Source organism: Coloeus monedula, assembly GCF_965178545.1.
Source record: "Coloeus monedula genome assembly, chromosome: 2".
NCBI classification, from domain to species: domain Eukaryota; kingdom Metazoa; phylum Chordata; class Aves; order Passeriformes; family Corvidae; genus Coloeus; species Coloeus monedula.
This window is the reverse complement of record NC_138782.1, coordinates 57835206-57862052: the sequence shown is the minus strand read 5'-3', so window position 1 is coordinate 57862052 and position 26847 is coordinate 57835206. Positions and strand designations below refer to the sequence as shown.

Here is a 26847-nt window from a genome sequence, read left to right as displayed (position 1 = left end):
GCCCGCTCTCAGCGTTTTGTTGTCAAATCACGCCCGCTATTGTGATTTCTGCTTCAGAGGGCGGTCAGGGGCTGGGGGAGCGCAGGAACGTGCTGGCGGCTGTTTCCCCCGTCAGACGAGCTGTTCGCACGCCGCGCTGCGGGGTGTCCCCGCCGTGTCTGCGGCCGTGCCCCGGCCGGGTGCCGCGGGCCGGGTTCGCGGGGCAGCCCCGCACCGCGGCGGGGCCCAGCCCGACCCATCCCGGCGGGCGGCGGGGGCGGAGCCGGGCCGGGGTAGGGCGGTGGTCACGTGGCGGGGTCACGTGGCGGGGGAGCCGGGCCCAGCCGCCGCCGCTTCGGGAGCGGTGAGAGACGGAGCCGGGAGGGCGGGCAGGGAAGGAGGGAGGGAAACAGGGAGCAGGGGGGAGGGAGCTCGCGGGCGTGAGTCGCCGCCGCCCGCTCCGCCGCCGCTGCCGCGCCGAGGTGAGTGCGGGAGGTTGGGCGGGATGGGCCGGGCGCTGTGCGGGGCCGCGGGCGGCTCCGGGGCTGTTTTCCTTTTGTTCCGGTGGGCGCCGGCAGCCGGCAGGGCGGTCCCGCTCCCTGGGGGCGGGGGGTCCCGGTGCGCCGCCGGGACGTGCGCGTCCGCCGTGTGCCGCGAGCCGCGTCCTTCCCGCGGCGGTTCCCCTGCGCCCGGCGGGCACCGGCCGGGGTGAGCCTCGGAATGCGGGCGGGAGGCTGCCTGGAGCCCCCGTCCTTCCCTTACACCTGCGGCTGCGGGCCGTGGGGCGGGGGTGGTACCCGCCCTCCCCCGGAGGTCCGGGAGCCCCGGGCGGCTGCGGGGAGGGAAGCGCTGGCTTTGGCTCCGGCATCACCTGTGACTCTCCGTGCACCGCCCGTAGCGCTGCCATTTGTAAATATTTTTGTCTTTTTCTTGTATTTTTTTTTCCTCCCCCCGCTGCGTTCCCACCGTGCCCCCGCCTTGGCGGGGTGGCGGTGCCCGGGGGGCGCACGGTTCGGAATCGTGCCCCGCGGCGTGGAGAGATTCGCCTAAGGAGCGCAACTCCTTCGCATTCTTTGTGTTGTCTTCTCATCGTGCCTTTCAGTAAGCGTCTGTGTGCGAACGTGTTCGAGCACCTTGGCTTCCTAAAGGTTTCCGAAAAAGTGCAGTAGTCATTTACCAATCCAGTGCTTAAATTTGACTTAGGCATTAGAACGGACAATTAAAACCAGCTGTATGGGGTGAGATCAAAGGTCCGTCTTGTTTGGATTCCCGTTTCTGCAAGCGGCACATAGCAGATGCTTAGGAAATACCATAACAACAGGGTGAGCGTGCTGTGAATCTTTGGGAAACCAGCCAGGCCTCCAGCAATTTGAGGTTAAGGGATTGCCTGAGTCAAATGTGATGTTTTTGTATTTAAGAGTCCTTTTTTGCCCATGGCTTAGATATACATGTTTTTCAAACAAGAACAAAACAAAGGCCTCTTAATAGAAAATTTTGATCTTAAAAAAAAAATATAATAGCACTCATATTATTATCATAGGTAGTTTCATTTTGCCAGGATTAAATTTTCCTGTCCAAGGATTACTGATTCATGAGCAACATCCTGTGTTTTGAATAGGTAAGAGGTATTTGCAATGGGTATTTTCTACACCTATGAAAGCTGTAAATAATAAAAAGTTTCTTAATATTTGTTTTTACAAATTGTTTGCAAAATTTAAGTCTTAAAGTAACTGTTTAATAAAATGAAGTATAGTAAGAGCTGTGTCAAAATAGCACGAGTTTTACCATAATACAATATTGACAGCTTTAGAGATGATTATATGAATCACTAGCATTTAACTGTGTATACTTAAGCTTTAAGACTTAAATTGTTGTCTCATTGCATCAAGATTTCTGGTAAAATTATTTTGAGGATACCATCACAGATTTTTCCATAATAGCAAAATCATGGTGATCCCTGGGGATGCTAGCTATCAACTTGATCCTGTAATCTTAATTCAAGAAATAGGTTCATGCCAGTGATTCCTAACCTGATTGCTCTTATAAGGAACATTTGCACGAGTGGGCCTCATTTTTCACAGGCAGTGTGAATGTCAGGCAAAGTAGAGCTATTTCAAAAAACTGCATATTCCCCCACGCCCCCAATGGAATTTTGTAAGAAGGTCATTAGCAGTTTCTTGGGGGCTGAAAGGAGGTAGTGGGTTGATAGTGTATATAGATAGCTATTTATAAGATTGAAAATAGCTTAGAAAGCTGACAACTATAACTGTTATGAATGATTTTCATAGAAAGACAAATGTTTTTTGTACATTGCATCACTGCTTCTAACAACAGCCTGGATTCCTTACCTAGTCAACAGATGTTTATTGTAAAACCCTTAAGACATTTCATTATTCTATGAAAACCCTACTCATGTTGAACTATACTGATCTCATGATGGACAGTTTAAAATATTCAATGTATTTCCTTCAATAAGGCAATGAATAGATTTAAATGGTTCTATTGTCAGCTTGCACCAAGAAAGCTGTTGTAGTGCAGCTGATTCATTTTTATCACAAAAAATTGATTGATTCAGCTGAACTTTCAAATAAAATTGGTTTTGTTTATGGCTAACCTCTAGAAAAAGTTGTACTTGTTTTATGTAATTATTAAGCATACTTATAATACACAGTTTTTAGCAGTGATTTTCATTAGAAGGTCTCAAAGCACCTTGCAAAAGAATTCAGTGTAATTATTCTCTTCTTATCTTAGGGTAATTATTATCATGTTATCTAGTGCTCATAAAGAGATCGTTGTCTGCCTGTGATCGCTATAAGAAGCTCTAATAATAAAATCAGACTTTTTGATTTAATTCTTTTTTTTACAATAAATCCCTGACAAACTCACATTTCTGTTTCTGTTGTAGCATTTTTATTTCATTTAATGATGACTGAGGTAATTTCATACCATACCCTCCATGCCAGTGTTGGAAGCTAAGCCTATGCTTTATGGAGAGCAGACTTCTCTTCCTAGTGTCAGAAGACACCTCGCTGAAGGCTTACCTAAATTCATTGATGAGTTAGAAAATTATTCAGGACAGTTCCTGTTAAGGTGATCCAAGTACTAATGGTGCATGTCTCTAGTTCAGTTACCATGGAGCTTGACTGCTCAGAGAGTTTGTCCATATGCCTCTTGATATCGATCAGGGTAAAAAAAGTGTGTGTGAATGAGCGAGCTACATGGCCAGCATCCTCATATCTTGTGTGTTTTCCTTCATCTCTACTATGGTAGAGCTGGTAGAAATGGTACAGAATGTTTCATTTTTTGAGTCACCATCAGTGTCTCATTTTTGTAGTGCATCTGGTAGCAGAACAACTTCTAATGCTAGGGATGTGAAGTACACGTCTTTAAGTTGTTTTCCAGCTATCTCTATCAGTTGGGGTGTGCAGTTGATTATTATTAATTATATTATTGGTGCATTTTCATAGTTACGTAGGACTTGAGGTCTTGTGCTGGGTTGATATTTGGCAGAATAGAACAAAAAGTTGGTGGGTTTTTTTTAAGTTCAAGATAAAGATATATTAAATCATTGTCATTTAGGGATAAAATACAAGTTAGAAAATGTATGATAGGTTTGATAATGGAAGGATTATAATTTGAGAACTGTATAGTGTACTATATGCTAAATAATATGGAAACTGTATTCCTAGGGAGTGTAATGGTATGAAGAAATACATGCTTGTATAACTTAGATCTAAGTTGTAAACCTTTTATTAAAGGGAACGAAGGGTAAGCTACTGTAATGAAATGTTTGTCAGAAGTTGGGCAGGTGTAGTTGCTGATTTCAGTTGGCTCTCTGTAGAAACAATGCCTTCTTGGCAGACTTGCATCTAGATTTCACTTAGATCTATGTGGTTTCAGATTATTTGGAAAAAGGTCCAAGAGGAAATGTTTTGATAAGTCCAGTTTCAAGAAGCTACCTATTGCTGTGCTCATTGCTTTTGTGTTACTCTTGTTTTGATCCATGCTTTTATTATTTGATCCATTGTTTCTCTATTGTGTACTTTTAAACTAATGCCTTTGTTTACATCATTTTACAGTACTTAAAACTTTAGTATCTTTTAAATGGCCCACAATAATAGCTTTCACTTTGTGCTCACACCCGTGAAAAGCGTTAGCATTACTCTGCTGTGTGCCATATCCTTGATAGCTGTGATATATCAAAGCTGGTCTGGAGAACCTCCCACTGGAGAGCTGGGCTGTTTGTGTACTGCAGAGGTCCTTTGTTGCCTCCTGCATAGTTTGAGAGCTAACAGACCCAGCTAGTCATACACTTTCCTGGTGCCCTGCGTTTGAACAGTCTCAAGCATCCTTGTGTAGTGCAAAATACTCATTGCAAAACATTAGCTTGAAGATTGACTCTCCCATTAGAGTATAAAGATCCAGCATTTCTCCATACTCACGTCAATCCATCCTATCAGTTCTTCCTCTGCTTTGTATGTGCTATAGAATAGGTTCCTCTCCTTTAAAGACACTCTCTTCATGTAATATTTATTGAAGCAGATAAATAACAGCTAAACTGTTTTCTAAATAAAATCGTCGTATATCTCATTTCACTAGTTTGAACAGTAATTGCGGTGTAAAATTTCAAAGGTGGTCAAATCCATTCACATAGCCATTTAAAGAGAATTAGTGCAGATACTTTACCAGGCACCACTTAAGCAGACAAAAAAACATAAAAAAGAGCCATAAATGTTGGACACAATATGCAAGAAAAGAATGTTTCTGCATGTATAGCAAGAATATGATAGAAGAGCAGTGTTTTTGAAGATAAGTAGCAAATAAAGTTATTGGGAAAAGCAAAGGTTGACTGCCTGCTGTGATTGTGATGGATCATAGTCCACAGGAGAGTCTTTAGTTGGAGAAAGACCATAACTAACAAAATTCTTAAGTGAGGGAGGAAGTGCTCTCACTTCTATTCTCTTTTGGATGCAGTATCTAGTACAGTGGGAACCCTGGTCTTTTGGGCATCCAAGCATTAGCAGCAATGTTATTGCTGCCTCTGTTTTATAAAGAATGGATCTCTCTATTCTAATGGAATGGTGGGATGACTTTTATGAAATCCTTTCAGTTGTAAATAACTAAAAAATGAAACACAACCCTAGATATCTACCTGTCTAAAATCTGATTAAAATACACAGAAAGTAGATTGACTAACACAAATGCTGTCTTGCAGATCATAGAGGGTATGGATAATAGTTACTGTTGCATAAAAATAGAGAAAACATTACTCATAAAGCTATTTTAAGTGTTAAGCAAAACTTTTAAGGGGGAGTGAATTCAGCTAAGGGAGAAGGAGGAAGAGTTATATATTTGTGGTGTCTTCCCCAGCTCTCACGAGTCATGTAAGTATATTAAGAACTGTTACTATATAAATATCTTGGCTGCCATACAAGTGCCCTACATAGTGTGTGGAAATGAGGGACTTGAACAGTGTAGGTGTTGAACCAGCTTTAGATATTGTACCTTCCTTTTTCCTAGGCATAAAAATATGGACCTATGAATGGCATATCAGCTCAGACCAGAGGTGTTTCTAGATCAGTGTCTTGTTTTTAACAGTGAATGATAGCAGATGCCCAGGGCAGAGTATGATAGGATATGCAAATAGCTGAGTGTCTGAAGGGAAGTTCACCGAGTTCTAGCAGGGTGCAGTTTAGGGGTCTCTGGGAAAATGGTATTTAATCATTTGGGTTTTAATAATTGTGAATTTATGCTGTCTTTTTTTTTGAACCCTTGACAGCTTTAGCATCTGCAGCACCCTGTGACACAAGAATGGCAGAAGTTTAACATGTCCGCTTTTCGTTTGTCTGTTGCCAGCTTAAGAATTACAATCCTCCACTTCTTTAATTTGCTTGATGTAAAACCCTGTTATTTTTAGTTTGTAAAATTTGATAAGAAACTTCTGTGGAACACATATGGAATGTCAGGCCTGGTATGCAAACTCTTGTTTACGGAGAAATATAAAGAAAGGACTCTTCATAAAAGTTCTTTTCACTTTCAGTGAAGTCCAGTTTATATGCATTGCATTTATCTTAACATGGAACCTGAGAAATGCTTGTAGTGAGTTTTGCTCTGAGCAATGTATCTTTTTGTAAAGACTGTGGTGTTCATATCTACTGTATGTGAATTCTGTCTGTAGAGACATTGTGAGCATAAAAAGCTGGCCTGTGGAAAGTAATTGCCAAGTTTATGACTGAAGAAGGTTTTGCTTGAGGTTTTAGTGTGAGCTTTCTGTAGTTGCACAGCAGAAGACGAGTCAGTATTTTACCCATATTTGTCACATTAGTCATTAAAAAAAAAAAAGTAAGACATTCCTGAATAATTTGGGAACAGAGCAGTATGTAAATGAAATGGCTCTTTCCTATGGTCAGTACAGGAACTTTAACTTAATCTGTAAAGAAATAATGATATAAATCAAATGGGTTTGATTTGCATTTCTGGACTTGGATTGTGCTGGAGTCTGTTGAGGACTTTTCCAGTTTGGTGTGGACTTATCCCTGGTTTGTATTTCTGCTTCCTTCTCTTATCTGGTAGGGTTTGTTAGCAGATCTTTAATGATGTTTGATGTTTAAGGTGAAAGATGCTTTATAGCACATGTATATGTATTTATGTTTTTTAATTTGTTAGATCAGAAAATAGGGCTACAGCTTCCATTGTCCAGTAACTGTTTATGAATTCTATTGGCTAAAGCAATTAAAGTGTTTGAATTCTAGGAGAGATTTAAATAAATGCATTTGAATTTTATGATGACATGGGAAGGAGCTATGCAGTGAAAATCTGCTAACTTGCATGAATGATCAAGGGATAAAATGAAACCAGCTCATGTTACAGGTATGCAGTTTGGAACCATTTGCTGTTTTTCCAAAGTGGAGATGAAGATATAAAAAAGATTTTTAAAAGATTAGAGCAGTGGGGGAAGGGACATAGTTCTTCTAAAGATACCTATACAAAGTCTTATTGGGAATTGTAACAGAGCACTATGAGCAAGAATTAGTCTGTTTCTCTACACAACAAAAACTTTGATTCAGCAACAGGGTTCCATTAAAAGCAAATACAAATCATAGGATTAAGTTCTCTTTCTCTGAGTTACTGACCTTTTGGAGGTGGATTCCTTCCAGATTTTGCCAGCTCACCAAGGAGACATTCTCTCTTCTTTTTTACCAGTAGAATAACCCTGTGGAACATGTATTAAATCCAATATAAATTATTTCCCAGTGTTGCAAAGAGAATTTTTGAATTTGAAAGTCTGTTCACTGGATGTGTAATAAGACTGAGGAAAGTATACTGTATAAAAAGTGTAATTTGAGCTCAGTACTAGTGCTATGAGTATGCCTGTACAGTATTAGTCCCTCCTTCCAGAGGCATCAGGGACTCATGCTGGGTAAATACAGTGGCAGTATCTCCTAAAAACCACTTCAGCCTGCATGCTGCAAGTCTGATTAGCAAGGTGCTGGTCCACTCTTCTACAGAGGAAGTGAAGCTGGAGAGAAGACATAAGTGAAACAGAGCCAAGATGAGGTGACAGACACATTTCATCCACATAATATCACAAGAACTGTGTATTAGATACTTTGTAGTAGCAAACTGCTGACTGTGTCTTTTAAGGAAACATATTCTGTCAAAAAATACATATATCCGATGGTTAAATAACCAATACCTGAGTGACAGAGAGATGATGAAGGCACAGGAACAGGGGTGATGTGAAGCACTATGAGTTTAATAACCACATTTACTCCTACAGGTAGGATTCATGATGACGTTTAAGGAAGGATTTTAGAGTCTGGCTGCTGTGGCTTTTGCATGGTATCTTTTAAGTCCTAATAAGGAGTTACAGAGTTACAGCATTTGTTTCCTTAATTGTTATGAATTAGAAGTCAATAACAGAAACCTTTCCCACAAACTAGTACTTACTTTTATTAATAAAGGAGTCATTTGGAAATTGCTTTTTCTTCCAAGGATTTAAATGAAAGACCACTGAATAGAGAGTGATGTTGTAGCTTGGGAGTTGAGGAAGATGATGTATAGAAAATTCTTATAATACAGTTTCATTTTCAGTACTGTATTGGTTAGTTTGGCACTTATTGTTAATACAGAAAACAGATGACCGGAATGGTGGTTGTTCTGGGCTAAAAGTGACCACTAGTGCTGCAAGATCTCATAAAAGATAATCTCCTGTTTCCATGAGATGCATCAGTAAACTCTTTTGTCTCTGTCATAGGAAGTTTATGTTCCAAAGGTTGGATAGTTGTCTTCCCCTTCTCCCTTTGGAGTTTGCTTTAAATATTTCTGGTGGCTTGGAGAGAAAATATTTGTGATATGATTGTCTGGTGCTGTGGTGTCAGAACAAGCTCTTGCAGTTTTAAAATAGTATTGCTTGTTAAAGCTCCAGAAATACTAGGAAAACATTGTTCCCTGCTTTGGATTTGAATTTGTGTCCATCTTTATCATCCAAGGATGTAGAGAGAAACCAAGAAATAGCCAGCATTTGTTTAAAGAAAATTCTCCTAAAACAATCAAATGACCTTTGCATAGGAAATGATAATACAATTTTTGTAGTCCCTTCAGGAGGATATCTGCTACTAGTTGTCCATTTTTTATTAAGAAAGATATAATGGCACAGATACGTTGTGAGGATTTGGATCATACCGATTTGCCTCCAGCGGCGTTGTCACAGCTTTGACAAATATCATCATGCCTGATGACTGAGTGTCCATAGTGATGTGCAATTGTCTGTTTTCACTTACATTTACTTCTGCTTTGTTTTGTTGGTGTGGAGACTTAAGACCTCATGGCCTTCTGAGCCTAACACTACCTCAAGCTGTGGAATAACTTTTCTGCCTTGGAGTATTTAAAGAGGTTTGGGTTTTGCCTTCTACGGTGACAAGACTAGTGTGGAAGGACTGAATGGAAGATTCTCAAGTGCTGACATTGCTCAGTTTTGTTTCTGTTTTGATTGTCCCTAATGACATTTTTGAGTGCACCCATCCATGTGCGGGGTGATAACACTTGATGAGAATAGGCCCGAGGTGATGCAGGTTTAATGGAGAAAGCCTTGGAGAACCGACTAAGGAGTACATGAGTTTCTTCAGTTTGTGCTCTTGATTAGGCTGGGGGCTTGAAGTATGTGTGGTGTACTTTTTGTGTGTGTTTTCATTTGCTTGTTTGTTTGTTACGTTTTTGATTTCAAATTATTTTTCAATGTTTAGGACAGTTTCTTCCAGTCTTTCTGGTTAAGAGTTAGGACTGCATTTCCTGGATGTTGATATTGTTACTGTCTTTGCCTTCATTGAAATTTACAATTTTGCAGTTTTGTGGAATGCCAGGCAAGAGACTGCATTTTGTTATTGCTTCCTCATTTCCTCTATGTCTTTATAGCAAATGTGATCAGGAGAGAAATCTTGGGGGTTTCTTTTGTTTAGTTTTAAAGCACCTCATTCTGTTAGCTGATCTAAAAACCTACCTGGAAAATTACTCCAGTTTAAAAATAAATAACAATTGCATGCAGGCATACTTGGTTGCACAGAAAGATCTATTTTTAGAGAAGGTTTCTGCCCTGTTTTTACTTCATTTTAGATTCAGAGTTTCACCTTCATTTGAGACATCCTAAGGAATTTTGGCTTCTTTTCCAGTCCTTCATGATAGATAAATGCATGCATCCTCTGGATCAGATTTCAGAATTGTTTCTGTAAGGGAAGCCATACTCATCTTCAGATAACCTCAGGTATTCCAGTAATTCCTAGTGTATTTGAAGTTCTGCCTCAGCTTGCTTGGTGTTTACTCTAGTGGGTCTTGTGGTTGGAAAGGTGAAGTAAGTTGTAGGAGGCTGCTGCTATGTGAGTACAAAAACTTAAAAAGCAATTGCAACCTCATGCAAATGGGTGTTCTGATGAAATGATGATTTAGGAAAAAACAAAGCCAACCTATGTCAGTCTAAAGTAACACCTAAATTTTGATTTCTTTTTTTTTTTTTGTGTGCGCTGGCTGATGATTACAGCAGCAGACTAGGAGACAGAACTCCTGTACGTCTCTCTCAGTTCTACCATAAGCTTCTGTATTGCCCTGAAGTGCTTAAATTGTCTTTTACTTAGCAGTAGAATGGGAATAATGCTATTTTACTACTTTTCTTAGATTCACTGACACTAGCAGAGCACTCCTAGGACACTGGATAAAGGGTTCAAAATATCAGGGTCATGTTAAAAGAAATGGTGTAGTTGGAGTTGAACCAAATGTTCACTCAACTAAAGACGACTAGATTAGGTACACCTTAAACTAAAAAGGTTGCAGAAAGAGACGGGTGTTAAATGGGACAGGTGAAGCTATAAATACGGTTGTGCAATTCCTTATTTCCTGGTGTTCTTGTTGATTCTTCAGACTGTGAACTCTTGGCTTATCACTTAATGTCTGTAAACCATCAGACACAGCATGCTGCTAAAGTTACAATACTTCAAAATATTATTAATAATGGCAAAAGTGCATGGGTGGATGAGGTACCCATGTAGGGCATGTATTTGAACATATCCACTAAAACATACTTTATTGAAAAATTCCTCCACATGTTTGTAGCAGATAGTGAATCACAGGAAGGGTCCACAGCATTGCTTCGAGTACTCTGTGTTGGGAGTGTTGGGAATTTTGGGAGTTAGCAATGACAAGTCTATATCACTCATTCATTGGTAAGGGTGTAGTTGTGAGCAGAGGTTAGTGCATTTTATTTTCTCCTGTGTAATAGAAAATATATCTGTAGAGTATTCAGCTTTATTCATGGAGACACTTTTTGGCTGCAGATATTTATGTAAGATTGTGGGAGTTTTCATTTTCACAGTCCTTTAGCAGTGTTTGTATTTACTCAAGCAGTACAAATAAAGCAGAGGTGCTCTTTTGTTGGAAAGTCTTAGCCTACCTGTTTGGGATTGTTTCCGGAGAACAGACTGCTAATTCCTGTTACAATTTTCTTTAATACCCAACTCAGCTATTATGCCCAGATTTATTTTTGGACAGTCTATTATACAATATGTAAAATATAATGTATCAATGTCAATGTTAAGATGAAAATGAAACATCAGCATTACGTAGTCTGAAGTTCCACACAGCACTGTCCTTGGATTATATGAGAAGATGAGTGCTTACATTAAACCAGTGTTCTTTTCAGAGGAAGTAAGACATAAATTCATAATACATGGATGAAGCTTGTTATCACACATAGTCAACTGTTAATAGGCCAGCTATATAGGATACAGGTAGAGACCTTATGAAGAAGAGAATTGTACTCCAGGCAAATACAAAATTCCTCGGGTCACAGAGAGGAGTAAGAAAAGTCAAGAAGGTCCTTGTTTTGTGGCTTATGGGTGTTTTGGTGCAAATGTTTATTCAGAAATTCAGTGGAAGAAATGAAACATGCCATGAAAAATACAATGAACAAAATCGCATTCTTTTGTGATAATTTTCTCCGCTATGTTTCTTAAGTTGTGGTGCGAAGCTTCCTGTGTGTCTCACCTTGAGCTGCTTGTCACCTCTCTTTGTAATATGTCTTGTTCACCTATCTTTTTTTCTTTCTTTTTTTTGAGGGACTTTGTCTTTGCAGGTTTACTTGTCTTCTTTGAGTAGCTGAGTAAATTCAGGGATCTCTCAGGGATTTAAATTCATCAAAAGATGATTGCACTGTCATGTTTTTCCTTTTTTCCTCTGCATTTTTGAATTTTTCTTTCAGGACAGGCTCCTGTGGCTATGTGAATGATACTGTGCACAGATCCTCAAAGTGAGACTGTTAAGGTTTTGTCTCTCTTGACTGTGATGTTTGTTAGGTGGCCTGTACCATAGTACTCAGGTCTTCTCTTTCAAGCTTTTCTTGCAGGATATTTCAAAGCTGTCTGTTTTAAAGTAGAATAAGTGATAACAGGGAGGGAAAAGTTGAGGGAGATGCTGGATACCGTACCAAATAAAACTCAAAGATAGCTTGTTTGGCAGCATTAGGCTCTCTAGTGCACTTTGCAGCACGCTTGCTGTGAGCTGACAGCCAGAGATCTTTGTTCACTGTTTCAGAAAATTTCAGGCCCAGAATTCTGGCCAAAACAGTATTTAGACAAAAAATGGTGTACAGGCACTGCTCTGAAAGCCATAGTGTCCCTTCTTATGTTGAGGTTTTCAGACTCACCATAGAGATGTCCCATACTCTTTACTATTTGAAGGATCAAAGGCTTAATAAACATGACACTTCAAACTGAATTATTTGGTCTAGCACCCGTTCACATGAAGTATCTTCTGCAAAATTTTTCTGGTGTTTGGAAACTAAGTGGACCAATTGTCCTCAATTAGTTTTGTTTAGTCTGTGGTTTTTTTTGTTTGTTTATTTGGTTTTTGTCCCACTCTAGATTCAAAATCTTTACTGATTATAAACAAGACATTCTCTCATGCTGGTGATAAGTCTAAATCTGCCTTGGGACAGTTGCCTCTTTCTTAGCATGATGTCAGTGGAAAGCCTGAAAATGCTGCCACACAGCAGCTAGGAAGGCACTGTTTATTGTCAGTGGCTTGTTAGATCCTTTGTATCATAGAAGTGGGTTGTGTGTAGCATAGTTGTGACGTCCTCCGGTCAAATGCCCTGACTCTCTGTGGTGATACCCACAATCAGCAGGGTATCATAGTGTGTTCATAGCTTGAGAATGTAAAGGCGTATACTGCTGAACCTGGGCCTTGATCAACTGGAAGGATTGCTTCCTGCTTTCTACTGCTGTGTTTTTTGTTGCATGTTTGTGTCATGCAGAAATGAAAATGAAACAAAGATACACAAATTTTGGGATGAGGCAGATGTATTGGTTGTCAAAGAGGTATTTTTGCGTGTCCTATCCTGTTCCCCCAGCCCTGTTTTGTGGTTACAGTAGTAGCCAAAACTATGTCTGGAAAGAATCCAGCATGAGGATAACACTCTTCTCTCAGGAGTTTGCAATCTGTATAATTTTTTAAGGCAAACACCTATTATATATTTCTCTCAGTTGGGTCTTTAAGAGAATAATATGAAGGGAATCACTACCCTCCTAAATTTTTCTTCAGCATTTTCCTCTCTTTTGCTTAAGTGCTGATTGTACATTGTTTTTAAAATAAAACAGTCCTATCTCACTATGTGGACTTAGTGTCTAATTTATGGAGACAGGATTGTCTTGCATAGTGGATTTTATGAACATGTGATTTCTCATGTCAAACAATGTAGCATTTCATTAGCATGCTAATAAAAAATGCATCAGTAACTTTGTTTTTGTTTAGTTTGGGTTTGGTTTTTTTTTGTTTGGTTGGGGTTTTTTTTGAGTGTAAAGGTGTCTTACAAACATTATTACTAGTCTGAAGGACACAGATTTTCCCACTTCCCTTCCCCACCAAACCCTGTATCCCTACAAAGCTAATTAAACATCCCCTGTACTGGATGGCCGATGATGCTGTTAATATGTGTGTACAGACTCTTGGCCTATTTACTCAGTCCAGGTGCTTGATACCATGCCTGAAGTCTGATTTGGGCCTTTTGGCCGAGAACTTTAGTATCATGGCTTGACTGCATGACTTCCACATGTTAATCTAGTGCTCATTTTTTTGCCTTATGAGCCACCTGCCTCTTTTCGATATGGCCTTAATTCATCCCATTTTCCTGCAAGGAAACTTGCTCCTTGTGTCTTTGCTTTCCACTTGGAGGGATTCCCTCCAGCTCTGCCATCAGCTGCATGACAGGGATAATGCTTGTCATGACCTGATGTCTCAGCTGGAAGGGAGCAGATCAGTCACTGGTCAGGTTGGAGCCAGCTTGTAAAGATTGACTCACTGCTGCCATATGACACTGCAACAGTTTGGCAAATAACCATTGCAGTTTTTCTTGTTGTGTGCATATGTAGGTGGCCTTGAATGAGGGGAAGAAGAAATACACATCTCTGCATAGCACCTGTTACAGACTGGATATATGCATTGTTTGTGCCATATTCATCCATCTGAAATCTTGTGGATGTTGAGATTGGAATTATGAAGACTCTATTTTTTCCTGAAGCTTTGAATCAGTAAAACTAATACATCCAGAGGGATCTTTTTTTGTCTGTAAAGCAGACAAAATGTGTTGAAGTCTGGCTTTGTCCTTTTAATGTCTTCTCCTGCTGTACCTGGTAGAGACTATCACAGGTCTCCTGCTGAATGATTAGAAGAGAATGTGTGCCTGTACCTCATGCAATTCACTTTAGAACTTGGCTTTTTAGCTTGATTTATCTTCATTATTAGCTTTTAAACTGAGATTTGGGACCTTTTTGTGTTGTGATGGAAGTGCAGAGATGGGTCTGTAATGGAAGAGGAGCCTATGGCAGTACCATTGCCAAGTCTTTTTTTACTATGCTGTGTTAGAGAACATCTACAGGGTGGCTAAAAATGGATATAAAAAGATACTATTTTTAAGTAGGACTTTTTGTCTTAGTCTATTGTAGTAAATTTAGCCTTTCATAAAAGTTGTCAAATTGAAATAAAATAGCTTTAATAATAAAGAATGTGAGTATGTATTGCTTAAATGTTTTTGCTGAGATTTTAAAAGTACATCAGATCACTAAAATGAGGGAAATTGCTGGGTAAATAACTGGGTTTAGTTTGCTGAAGGAGCAGATCAGCTTGCAACAGATTTTCTTCAGTAGTCATAGAGGAAAATTTGTGTTTATTTCAGTATAGTTTATGTCCGGTTTTATTTCAAAGAGAAACTGAAAAGGATCGCTTTCTTCTTAGAAAATGTAAAAAACCAGAAATTTGATATTGAGATCAGCTATTTCTACTGATGTAGTGATGCAGCATCTAGAAAGTCACCTCAGTTCACAAGCTAAAGATAATTCTTCCTTTTGTTTAAAACAAATTAATTTTCAATGAAAAACATGATTAATATGAATCCGAAACATCTAGTGTGTAGTTTTATCAATAACATTCTCTAAATCTTGTAAACCTTGGGTATCTGTAAGTGGAATTCTAGTTTCCTTTGAAGGTAGCTTGATACCATTGTGAGTTTGGAGGATAATCCTAAAATGCAATCCTTTAAAATACTGCTTTTTTGGGGGGATTTTTTTTGTTATCCCCAACAATGTTGGGGATTAGACAGACATGAGATTTTGGGCTGTTGTCAGCTTTGTTCTAGGCTGGGTCTTATAACACTTCAGAGTACTTGTGTACTTGCAGTGTTATGTATGCATATATTGTGTGTCAGTGGGACATATATGGCAGTTTGGAGAACATTGTTCCAGAAAGGAGGACCATTTAACCATTCTTTTTTTGAATGCAAAATTCAAAATGTCTAGAAATGGACAGAAATGCTTTGAAGCAAGATAGAAATAGACTGGAAAACATCAGATGAGCTATACTCAGGAGTGATGGGATTCTACCACAGACTGGAACCCAGTCACATTAAATTCTGCCTTCTTATTTCAATGCTATCTTTCCCTTCAGTATTAGGAAGGTTGCTCCAGCTCTGTCCCATGGGGGAAGTACCATGGTATAGCTGAGCTGACCTAACATTTTTCTGTTTCTGAAAGGTCTTCCTGCACCTCAGTCTTGTGCCTGCTCCTTTTCTGCAGTTCCAGCACTCATCTGACCTGTCAGTGATTTAATCCAAATCCCTAAAGACACAGAATATTTCTCACTTTTTTTAATGTTTATTTTGTGGTGTATTAAAGAATTGAGTCCACCCAAGGAGATGTCAGACAGGCACCTGGCCGTGAAAACAGAGATGAGGTCCAGCTGGATCTAGGAAGGGAAATTGGAGTGGGTCGCTGAGGTGGCAGAGATTAAGAAGTCTTTCTATGGCATAGGCTGCTTTGAACAGTTTGCGTGTCTTGCAGGCCTTTAGGAAGGAATTGTACTTTCCTATCTGCCAGGGTTGCTAAAAAGACACTGTAGTCTGTGCGTTCAAATCATCATAGGGTGTGAGAGGTTTTACAGAAGCAATCCTGCCTTACTGTATATGAAATGTACTACTACTTTGGCCATAAAACTTTATTTCTCAAGGGACAAGATGTCATAAAGCTGTTGGATTGCCATTGGTAGTGGTGACTCTGCCAGTCCTGTTCCGGCTCTTCTGTTGAAGATGGATGAAGCTCTCTTAGTAATTTTGTGGTAAGACCGGGGGGGTTTCTGAGTCATTGAAGGTTGCTGTGAGAAACCCAGTAGTGTTTCCATAGGGCACAGCAGTGTAATTATAGAAGCTTCATTGAAAATTGGTGAGGTGTCAGTTATTTGTAGCTCTGCTTCAGAGCAAGAGAAACAATAAATGTTGAACAGAGTGGATGACCTGCATGTATCCCGATTTTCTTTGCATCTGCATGTGGCCTTCCAGGAGATGGGCTTGGGTTTGCTTTTAGCCTGTTGGAGCTCCTGCTGATCTGGGTACTGTTCTGAGAAGCAGCAATAAAGGACATTCCCTATCAACCCAGAGCAGTTGCTTTGTACTTTGGCTTTTGGCTCTTGCAAGGAGAGCAACAGATCCAGGGATCACAGAACACACTACATGAAGTAATGTTATTAAACAGTAAATGCCTTGCTATGCTCTGCTTAAAAATTTTGATAAAATGTTAAAGCATTTGAGAGAGAATAATCCTGCAACATCTGTAAGGCTCTACATAAGAAATACTGTTCTATTGTAGAACATCCCAGCATATGTGCTCCCCATCCCAGTGGGAGACTGACTGCCTGGCAGAAGATAGTCTGTAATCAGATCCCTGCAGCTCTGCATTGCTCTAGTGTGTCTATTTAGAATCTAGCGGTGTCTTGCTTCATTTTGTGGTTCATATTGCTTTCTGTGAGATGGATTTCTTCATCTGAAATGAAAATTGGTAAACATGCAAGTGCAAAATAAAGCTTGTGAGTTAGATTTATAAAAAGCTGTGTTACTGGTTTCAGTCAGCTGAAATATCAATTTAACTATTTTTTTGGATGTGAGCTTTAACTTCTCAAGCTTTAATCAACATAACACAACTTTCCAGCCTGGTTTCCTAACACTGGTTACAAGACTTCAGAAAGTATTTAACTACAGTTAGTATTTGAAGCAAAATCGTGTGGATTGGAAATTATGTTATTTTATTGACATTTTGCTCTTAAAGGTGGGGGGAAAACATCCATGAAATTTGTTAATACTGTCTCCTACCTACTTACCCAATAGAAATAAAAAATTATATGCAAGATAATTAAACAGACCAGATAGGCTTTGCAGATAATTTATAGATGTCTTAGAATACCGAGGGTGGACTATCTCAGTCTATGTGGATGGAAACAAGAAAGAAGTGTTAGAAATTTCTTAAGTCTAATGCTATACTTTGATCACTCCTGAGAACAGGGGGAAGAAGTTTTGGTTTTCTTAGCTGGCCCCTTAAATATCACATTTGTGTGGGATTTTTTGTGGTTTAGTTGCTTAAGGACTTTGTGTACAGTAGGGATTTGCAGGAAAGAATGGAATATTTGTTTTATGGGTTATCCATCAGTAAAAATGTTGTTTATTCCACTTCTTAGTGATAGATTCTGGTAGGATTACTGTGCAATTGACACTGTGGGGAATAAAGATAAAACTGACATATTACATATCTCTCAGGTGCATTAATTTGTAAAATTATTTGTTCCTATACAATAATTGCCTTTGGGGGTTAGCTTTTTGTAAGCTTACTGTGGAACATTTATCCATTCAGTTCTATGTTAGGGTTATTTAACATTCTTGGAACAATATATGCTATCTCCTTGCACTGTCTTATGGCTTTGTGGTTTTATTAATACACTGAATTCCTCATCCTAGGAATGTAATGAGCAGGTTATTAATTTTTTTCCCCTCCCAGATAATCCTAGCAACCTTTCCACATTCTGTTTTGACCAGTGACACAAGTATTACACAGCCCCGTTTACAAGAGAAATACATTACAATATCGATGTAAGGAGAAATAGCAGCAGCAGTAAAACAACTCTGCTGCTCTGCTGTGATGGTGTACAGGTATAAACAAGGCAGTATATTTACATGTAATGCCTTGTTTTATGTCTTTTTAGAAAAGAAACAGACTGATTTCAGGCAAACAGAATCTGCGGGTTATATATTAAGTATAAAAGATTTTTTTTGTTTTTTTTATATATCTTGCATCATTTTAATCAAGCAGCCCAGTAGTGAGTTGTTAGGTTGACAATCCAATGAAATCAGCATCTTTCAGGTATTATTTGAGGTTTTAGAGTCATTAAGCAACTAGATTTTCCCATATTTAATTTAGGTATTTAATTCTTTTAATAGCTAGGAATAGAATTTTTGTATTCTGATATTGTAATTTCTGTATGTTCATCATAATTTCATGCTTTCATTCAGCAGAAGAGTAAGTGAAAAGCAATATACAATTTTAGTTGTTGGGGTAGACTTTTCTTACAATATCATTTTTAAGTTACCTAATTTCAGAAGCCTTGTATGAAAATACTTTATGAAATACTGTATTTTAACCTTTTTCTCTAATGTTTGTTGTTTGCATCCATCTGCTACAGATCAAATATAATGTCAGTTTCAAGCAGATACTGAACTGTTGAATTCATTGCAATCTAGCTAATAGAGGTAACAAGAAAGCATATAGTTTCCTCATAGTAACCTGTTATTAAGTGGTCTGTGAATAATGCACAGCTAATGGTAATGTATTAAGGTGTCAATGCAGCATTAGACACTGAAGTACTGTACTGTCTTACATTCCTTGAATCTAAGAAGAAACTGGAATATACTGATCCTCTTAAGCTACTGAATTGAAATCCTGAAAAAGATGTTTTCATGTAATTTGTTTTAATAGACTTTGTAAGCTCAAGGGGATGACTGACACTGCAAGATTATGATGTTACCTTGCCAAGCTGCTTACCAGAAAAAGCAGCAGAATTTTGCTTGAACAGTTTGCAAGCAGGATTTTATAATACAGAAGAGGAACCTTCAGTACAGATGTTGAACCTTCAGATGTTGAGTTTTACAGAGGGAATGGTCAGCATGGATGCTGTTTCTTTTCTCTGGTTGTTCTGCTTCTTCACTCCTTCACAAAAATAGCTCTTTACATAGTAAATATTGGGCTTTCATACAGGTCTGGAGGTACTTTGTGAAGTCCTTATTTAACTAAATAATGTACTGAAACAGGCTTGTCTAAATATATAGTAGTCTTAGGCATTGAAGGAAAAAGTAACTATGCAAGATAGTTATAAAATTTTACATCAAAGTTATGTTAAGAAATGACCTCAGATTGCTTTTGTCTTATTACTTTTGTCTAGAAAAAGGAAAGTGTGCTTGAGTGAAGTGTGATTGCAGGACTCCAACCTATATTTGTCAGATTCAGCAGAAACTGTCTGCTAAGTAGCACATCATCTACTAAATGCAATCATATTACTTTCCCAAATCCAAGTTTCCACAATGAAGTACAAAATGTATGAAGCTGATATACTTCAACTAAATCAATCTTTCCTCTGGCTATTTTGAAAAGTTTACAGTCTTCCTCTGAAGATCCTTGTGTTCCTTGGGAAAGGCAGTAAGGTGAAACTTGGCAATGGGAAAGAAGAAAATCCAAAGGGAAAAAACCCACACCGGCATTCTTTCTCTTGTTTAGTCATGCATAACATTAGTTGTATGCGAATGCATTTATCTCTGTGTGTGTTTATCTGAAAGATACAGATTCAACTGTGATGATGAATCTTTGCTTTTGATTCTCATGGTTTGTAGATTCTGAATCTGAGCTTTACAAAAAAAAAAAAAAAAGCCTTTTAAGCACAAGTTAGGTAAAGATGCATTGAGAGTTTTCTGTTGAGGAAGAGAAATAATTGGGTCCAGTAGTTTGACAGTTACTGTATTTATATAACTTTCTGGGGATAAAAACAACAGAATAAAATTAATTATAGCACTAGCTACCAAGTAATGAGAATGTTACTTTTCCTCAAAAAACCCACACTAGTTTACAACATTTGTTGACTTTCTTGATGAAACGTGAAACTCGTTCAATGGAAGAGCATTTTCATAATTTCGTAGAGATTATAGTTAGAAGCAACCACTATCTGGTCATTCTACAGAGGTCATTGAATGAAATTTTCAGAATTCCTACTTACTCATGTTGTTCCTTGAATATATTTTTCTAGAGTTTTTGAAAATCTTTTTCTGTTCTTTCATTTTCATCTGTGATCATTTTAACACAATTATCTTTCATGTTTAAGAAAATAGGAGACACAGTCATTGGTAGCTGTCCTCCCACTGAATACCTCTGTAACTGGCAATTTTTAACTATTACGGACTTCTTAATAGGTTGTAGTGTCCCAGTCATACATGAGGAATGATAGAGCTGTTGGTGACTACAGCATACTGCTATTTCTTATCTCCACTTTAAAATTTTCTATTTTGATATATCTACTTAGATATTTCATATGTCTAGCTAGGCCAGTATGAAGAGAGAATTGTGAAGACATCTACAAAGTAAAACTACTTGGACACAAGACTGCTCTCTGAATTTACCTACATGCAGATCTGCCTTCCTGCCTTCAGCTCACCCACCAGAACATGACTGTGCCTGGTGGACACCCGTGTCTTGCTGACCTCCTTGCTTCTGTCTGGACAGGTGGCCAGTCAACACTTGGCACATTAATGCAGAGCAGATCAAAAATATCATTCACCTAACAGGACATTTGTATGCAGCTGATCTCATGCCCTCTGAGTCTTGGTAGTGAAACAACTCCTTTCAGAAGTCTTTGCTTTGCTCCATTTATTTAAAGCTCCTGACTTCTTCAAAGGCTTCTTCAGTGATTCTTCATTATCAAGGTTGCCTCTAAAGCAACCACTTGAGTTAGTCTGTTTCCATTATAATATATGCCTCCTTTAACCCAGAGGTCTTGACACAACTTTCCAGAACCATGAGGAAAAAACATGGAACTTGAAGCAAAAGAGGACAAGTAGAGGGAGGAGATGAAGCTGTTTTTAAGCCTTGCATCTCTTTATTGCAAGGGCAGAGTATCCCTGCTCTGCATCTGGACCTCTAAGGAGTGGTTGTGAAGTGAGTGCAGGTCCTCAAACACAGACTGGAATCTTCATTTACGGCACATTTAAGAGATATCCAGGACTAGAGTTAAGTTCTTCATCCCAAAGTGAAAGACTGAAAAACCCAAGTTGTTTGAAAAATGCAAGTCCTGTCTTTTTGTATTTTTAAATATATATATTCACATGCACACATCTCCAAACTGTTGAAGGTCTCTGTGAGAAGTGCCTTGCTTCACAGCTTGAACCAAGCAGCCTGTGGTGAGCACAGGGCTGAGGGTGGGTAGCTCATACCCACAATCCATCTCCCACCTGTGGTGCAGCTTGCAGGCATCACCAGGAGCTCTTTTCCTGCTGCAACACAGTGCACTCGCACTGCTTCTCATCAATTATCAGGTTTCTGACTTAATTATGTCTTGCTGTCCAACAAAAATAATTCTTGTTTATGAGGCTCTTCTGAATTTTAAAACCTGATGGCTTCTGCTGTTCTCTGCCTTCATCTCCCCTTTCTTTTTTTTTAATGTTACTGTTTGTTTCCAGTGTGGCAGTGCATGTGTCACATACAGAGGTGTATTGGGATTTTTGAGGAGAATATCGAAAGTTCAGTTTATGTTCATAAGAAAGTATTAAAGAGCCTGTGGGCAGATATTGGAGATAATTAGGAACTAGCTGGAACTGCTGCAGACTCGAGGGATGTTTGCAGGCTGCAGAATGTTCCTTCGGGAAAGAAATTGCTCTGTAATTACAGGCAAGGTCAGCACAGTCAGTTTGGAAAAGAGATGGTGAGAGCTGACGCTCCTTCCCATGAATGTCTTTGAATGTTATTAGTGAGACTCAGTTGTTAGCACCTTTTGAGGAAGTGCCTGGTGAAGTATACATTGTCTAGGGGTTCTCTGTGCTGTGAGGATTACAGCCTTTTCTTGAGAAAGAAGATTGGCACTTATAAGTGTAAGGAATTTCTTGGTCACACTTCACATTTCTTTGAATATCTAAAGCTTTTGGATGTGTTTTCCAGTGGCGTGAATCTCTAAATTTTTAAAAGGCTAATATGTGTTATTTGTGCATTTTTATTTTCTGAAACAGGTCTTTCAACATCTGTCTGAGGTATTTCAGCTTACTTCTGTTTATTTGACAATAGGCATATTTTCGTGGCTGATGTGTAGCTTTGCCTCCAGGACATCCAAGCCACCTTAAATTCATCCTCTAGAGGAAAAACTTTGCTTCCCTTTCTTCTAAGGACGACCCCCTGAGTTCAGAAATATTCTGTGCCCAAACTTAGTTATCAACAGCCTTCAGGTGGCAACAGTAGTTGCAAGTACTCCTCCCTTCTGTTTTTCACTTGTTTTGTACCTTTTCCAGTTTGCCAGTGCAGCTGAATATGGGATGGCACTGGGACTGTCTCAGGGATTGATTCAACTTAAAAGAGCAAAAACTTTTGGACACAGTTCAAACTGACAAATTTATTTCCCAACCCCTTTGTGCATGGTGAGTTCAGTAAGGGAAACTCTTAAAATCAGTTGCTGTTTTTGGAGCATAAATTTCCAGCAAGATCAGCTTCTTGAACTACATGATTGAAAGAGCGCTGGTGCTTTGTGTTAGGAGAGGCAGGAGAGAGATGGTTTGTTACAAGGGAAGGTAAGAGTGTGGCTGAATCTAGTAAGCAAGCTATCTATTGGTCCAATTATGAATCTTAATTTCTAAAATTTTTATTGGATCATTTCTCGGATATTCGGACTGTAGCACCTTGAATGGTCATTCTGGCTTAAATGAGTGGCATAGTGTGCCATGCTAGGGGTTGAGAAAGAGGTGATGAGAGTGGTGGGAGCAGAGATACCTTGTTTGTCTTACAGCTGAATGCTTTGTATCATGAAGTCTAACCTTCAATTATTTTTCTGGTTTGCTTCTCTACCATATAAGCATAACAGATCTAGCATTGTTTGACTCAGAAATTTCCCATGAGTGTGTTTGACCAGTAACTGATTAAAGGGACTTGCATCAGTTCTTTCACAGATGGATATATTGTTTATACAACAAAAGTACATAGTTGTTAAAGAAAATGTTTCAAAACCAAACAACAACAAAAAGAATTTGGATATTCTCACTTGCATGTTTTGGTAGGATCAGTTATCTCAAATACCCTTAGATTTGAGACTGAGTTGGTTCTGCAGTGCTTTTATCTTTTTTGACTTCCCTGTGAACAACATGACTTTTTACCTCACTTCCGGCATAGGTGGGATTTTTAACAACCTGCTGTACTTTGTCTGCAGGCCTCCACCTTTTGGAGAACGTGTATAAATTTGGCAACTCACAATTAGCAGCTTCTAACAGTTTGCTTAAAAACCGTAGGTGTTTTTCTTGAAAAATATTTTCCTGAAGGCACTTTAAAATTTGTTCCTTGAGTATTCTTTCTAACAGTTTTTAAATTTAGCTCCCATTTAATCTGTTGGTGTAGCATGAAGAATTAAAAGTGTAATATATATAATAGTTCTAGAAATAATACAAATATTTTTCGTATTTTTCATATAAGAGCTATAATGAAAAAGATCTTGCACTTTAAAAATGTATGCAACATAGGTATATTGCCTTCTCCACTATTACAGGAACCCAGGAGGGTCATTCAGCTACTACTATTTTTTATTGTCACTTCTCTGAGAGTGTAATTTGGGGAGGTGGTAGTAAGTTTGTCAGAGTACTGCACTGAAATAAATTTTGTCAATATTCACAATGAATGTCTGCTGAACAGCCTCAAATACAAGCTTCGCTTCCCTCAATATGCCAAGAAATAAATTTTCAGTCGGTTTTATTTGCTTGATGATGTGTAGGTACATATAACTAACATTACAGTGTCTATACTAATGTTCTGGCAGTTACCAGTGTCACATCTCAGTGCCTGGCATTACACCTTTGCTACATGTCTGGTTTTGGGCAGCTATGCTGGAGTTGCAGATTATTCTGCATCTCTGAATGACTGTCTTGCTCAGGCTATCTCCAAGTAGGGGAAGAGCTTCTAGAGTTACACAAGGATAAATACTGTGGAGAGAAAGCCCTTTAAGAACAACCACAACAAAAATCAAGCATCTTCTAACTTCCTTTTCATCTTCTCTCTTCCTTAATTTTTCTTGGGGTAGAGAGCATTTTTACAACCACTTATTGGTATTTATTTAGAATCACATCCTCGAATTAGTTTTGTATTGCTCTGTAATATGCAAGGAGGGTGTTAACCTCAGTGACTTGTTCCACAATGGGAGGTGAATAAAGATAGATAGATAGAAGATATGAGTGAAAGCAGAGGAAAACCAATACCTATTCAGGTCAAAATTACATTTTTCCCCATGGAATTGGTCCACTTTTAATGGAAAAAAGTATTTTATCTCCAAGCCAGCTAATATTTTTTTCAGGTGTTTTAGCAATGTAGATAGTTTTGTTAAATATTTTTTTTTTGATAGGATTATTTAATAATTTTTGTTAATTTATAAGGTGGACTAAATAAACAATAAACTGTATCATCTTACCAGCTTCTATCTCTATAGTATTTAGCCTGTAGGACAGTAACTCTATTACAGGATATGCCAGTTGTGCAGTGTAGTGTTCAGCAGTAACCTTGGAGGTTGTTCCCACAGTCCCCATTTGATAGCTGGTGGGATCATCTGCTGTCAGCTTGTGCCAAACCAGTTGTGGCTGGCACTTTTAAAATACCTTGCTCTCTTTGTGGACACTGACATACATTTTTTCCTTCTTAGACTGTGAAGGGAGGGAAAAACTACAGTTTCCTTTGGCCTTATACAGGTTTGACAGGAAAGAAGTCTGGTTAGACTGAAAAATCCTGAAGTCTTTGAAAAGACTCTTTATCTTACAGTTCTTTCCTTAAGATGTTTGGGCAGTCAGAATCTTCCAAAAGCAGGCAGTGAGTCCTTATTTGTTTTGGTTTTTTGGAGATAGTAATTTAGAAATAGTGTGTATCACTCAATTTTTGTTCTTTGCTTTCCTTCCCTTCCCAGTCCCCTTTTATCCTCACCTTCAGATTCTCTGCTCTGGAGCCTTGAAGAGTAGGGGTTTGAATAAACATAAAATACTGAAGAGCTTGCTGCAGTATTGGTACATTTGGCTGTGCATGACTTCTTTCTGTCAACAAAAGAGACACCTCAATGAAAGATGCATGAGAACAAATAAATATTTTTCTGGTTGTCCGACTGTGGCTTAACACACTTTATATAAGTTAATGGAAACAGTTAGAACATAAAAATGATGAGTTAAATATTGACACTATAATAGGAGAGCTACTGTTTATAAGCACATTTTTAAAAATTAGTACCTAAATTTTCTGTCATGCAGAAACATAACCTGCTGCTGGGTTTTGCATTTGAGAAGAGCTATGCTTTCAAAACAAAATGAAATAAAATACTCGTGGATCCTGCTTTCCTGTGTCACAGCCTAATATGTTTTTGTCTCATTGGGTGTCTGCACTTAAAAGTTTTACATCCCTGGGCTTAGACTCAAAACAGTATTAGAGGATGAGTTCAAGCAGCATCTCCCTTTGTTAAAGGGAAAATCCAGAGAAAAGCTGTTTTCAGCTACTTTTAAGTGAGAGTGAAAGTAGGCAATTTGTTGATGTTTATTTTCCTAGTAGTGTTAGAAATAATTTACCAGCAAAATCAAATTGTGGTGTACTTCTGTGATTAGTCCTTGCACTGCTGTGAAAGGAAAGGTGCATAAAATTTGATTATAAAAAATCTTCAGTTAAAAATTTAGTTTGAATGAGTTCCATCTGGAAGGCCAAGTTCTCTTTATGTGGTGAGCCCAAACTGACTTTGGACTAGTGGTGAGATTGTGCAGGTAACACCCAGCTCTTCTATCATGCTTTTTGTCCTCTGCTATTGCAGACGCTTCACAATAGAGGTGGAAGCCATGTGTAGCTTGGGGAAAAGCCAGGGGAAAAATAAGACAAAAAGCTTGGTTTCAACATAGGAAAAGGAGCAGAACTGTGAGACTGCTGTAATGATGGCAGAAGGGGAGTGTTTAAATTACTGATTTTCTGAGGGAAGACTAGCACTTGAATCTTTTAATTAGGTTATTTCTTAGGAAATACAGAGTGGATGGAAATGAAGAAGAAGGGAGTGCAAGGAGTGAATATATAATATATGTAATCTTAATTCAGCCTGTATTTTGAGTGTTTGATACTGCACTCTTAAAAGTCTTTTTTTTCTTGTCTCTGAATATAACATAAAGTGTTAGTGTCAATCCTCAGTGATTTAAAGGTAAAATATTCTCATAGGTTGTATTGTATTGAGAAAGTATTTCAATAATGTATTTGAATAATGGCTGATTTTATTACTTTTGTAGCTATTTTAGATTTTCATCTCTCCCTGCCCAGCATTTCTAATGCAGTTAGGATATTTTTAAGAGGAGAAGCCTTTGGTCTGTCTAATCTTGAAAGTGACGGTAAATGATACTAAGGTGAGAGAAGGTTATTGACCAAGATGCAGATGAGTCCTTTTCTCAAACTTGTTAATCTTATATGCAGTAAGGACAGAAATTGCATACAGATTTTATGCATATCCACTGCATCTATAGTTACCTGTATTTAAAAATCCACTTGTAATCTTGTGGTTCTTGTACAGTTTGAACAATTCTGTTTAGTGCTTAACCTTGTTCTACTCTAACTGATATTTCAGAGACTTTGTTTTCTCAGTAAACATTTTTTTTGTTTGTTTCTCTGTAGGATTAGTAAAGGCTTGCATCATAATACTCATGCTGCTTAATATAAAATGTCAACTCTTGAATGCAGATGTCTGTTAGGAAGGTTCCAGTGGGTATGGAAACGGTGGCACTGATCC

At 38.6% G+C, this 26847-nt stretch overlaps 1 protein-coding gene across 3 annotated transcripts in view; it reads left to right on the top strand.

The window, feature by feature from the left end:
- The first annotated feature begins 300 nt into the window (after nt 1-300).
- Nucleotides 301-26847, top strand: part of TULP4 (TUB like protein 4) — a 156290-nt gene continuing 129743 nt past the window's right edge. For 2 of the 3 annotated variants that reach the window (XM_082303163.1, XM_082303161.1), the window contains exon 1: nt 406-461. The gene's annotated coding sequence lies outside the window, so the exon portion shown is untranslated. Of the gene's footprint in view, nt 344-405; nt 462-26847 lie in introns of those variants that run through there. The other variant, XM_082303162.1, reaches the window with a different exon arrangement.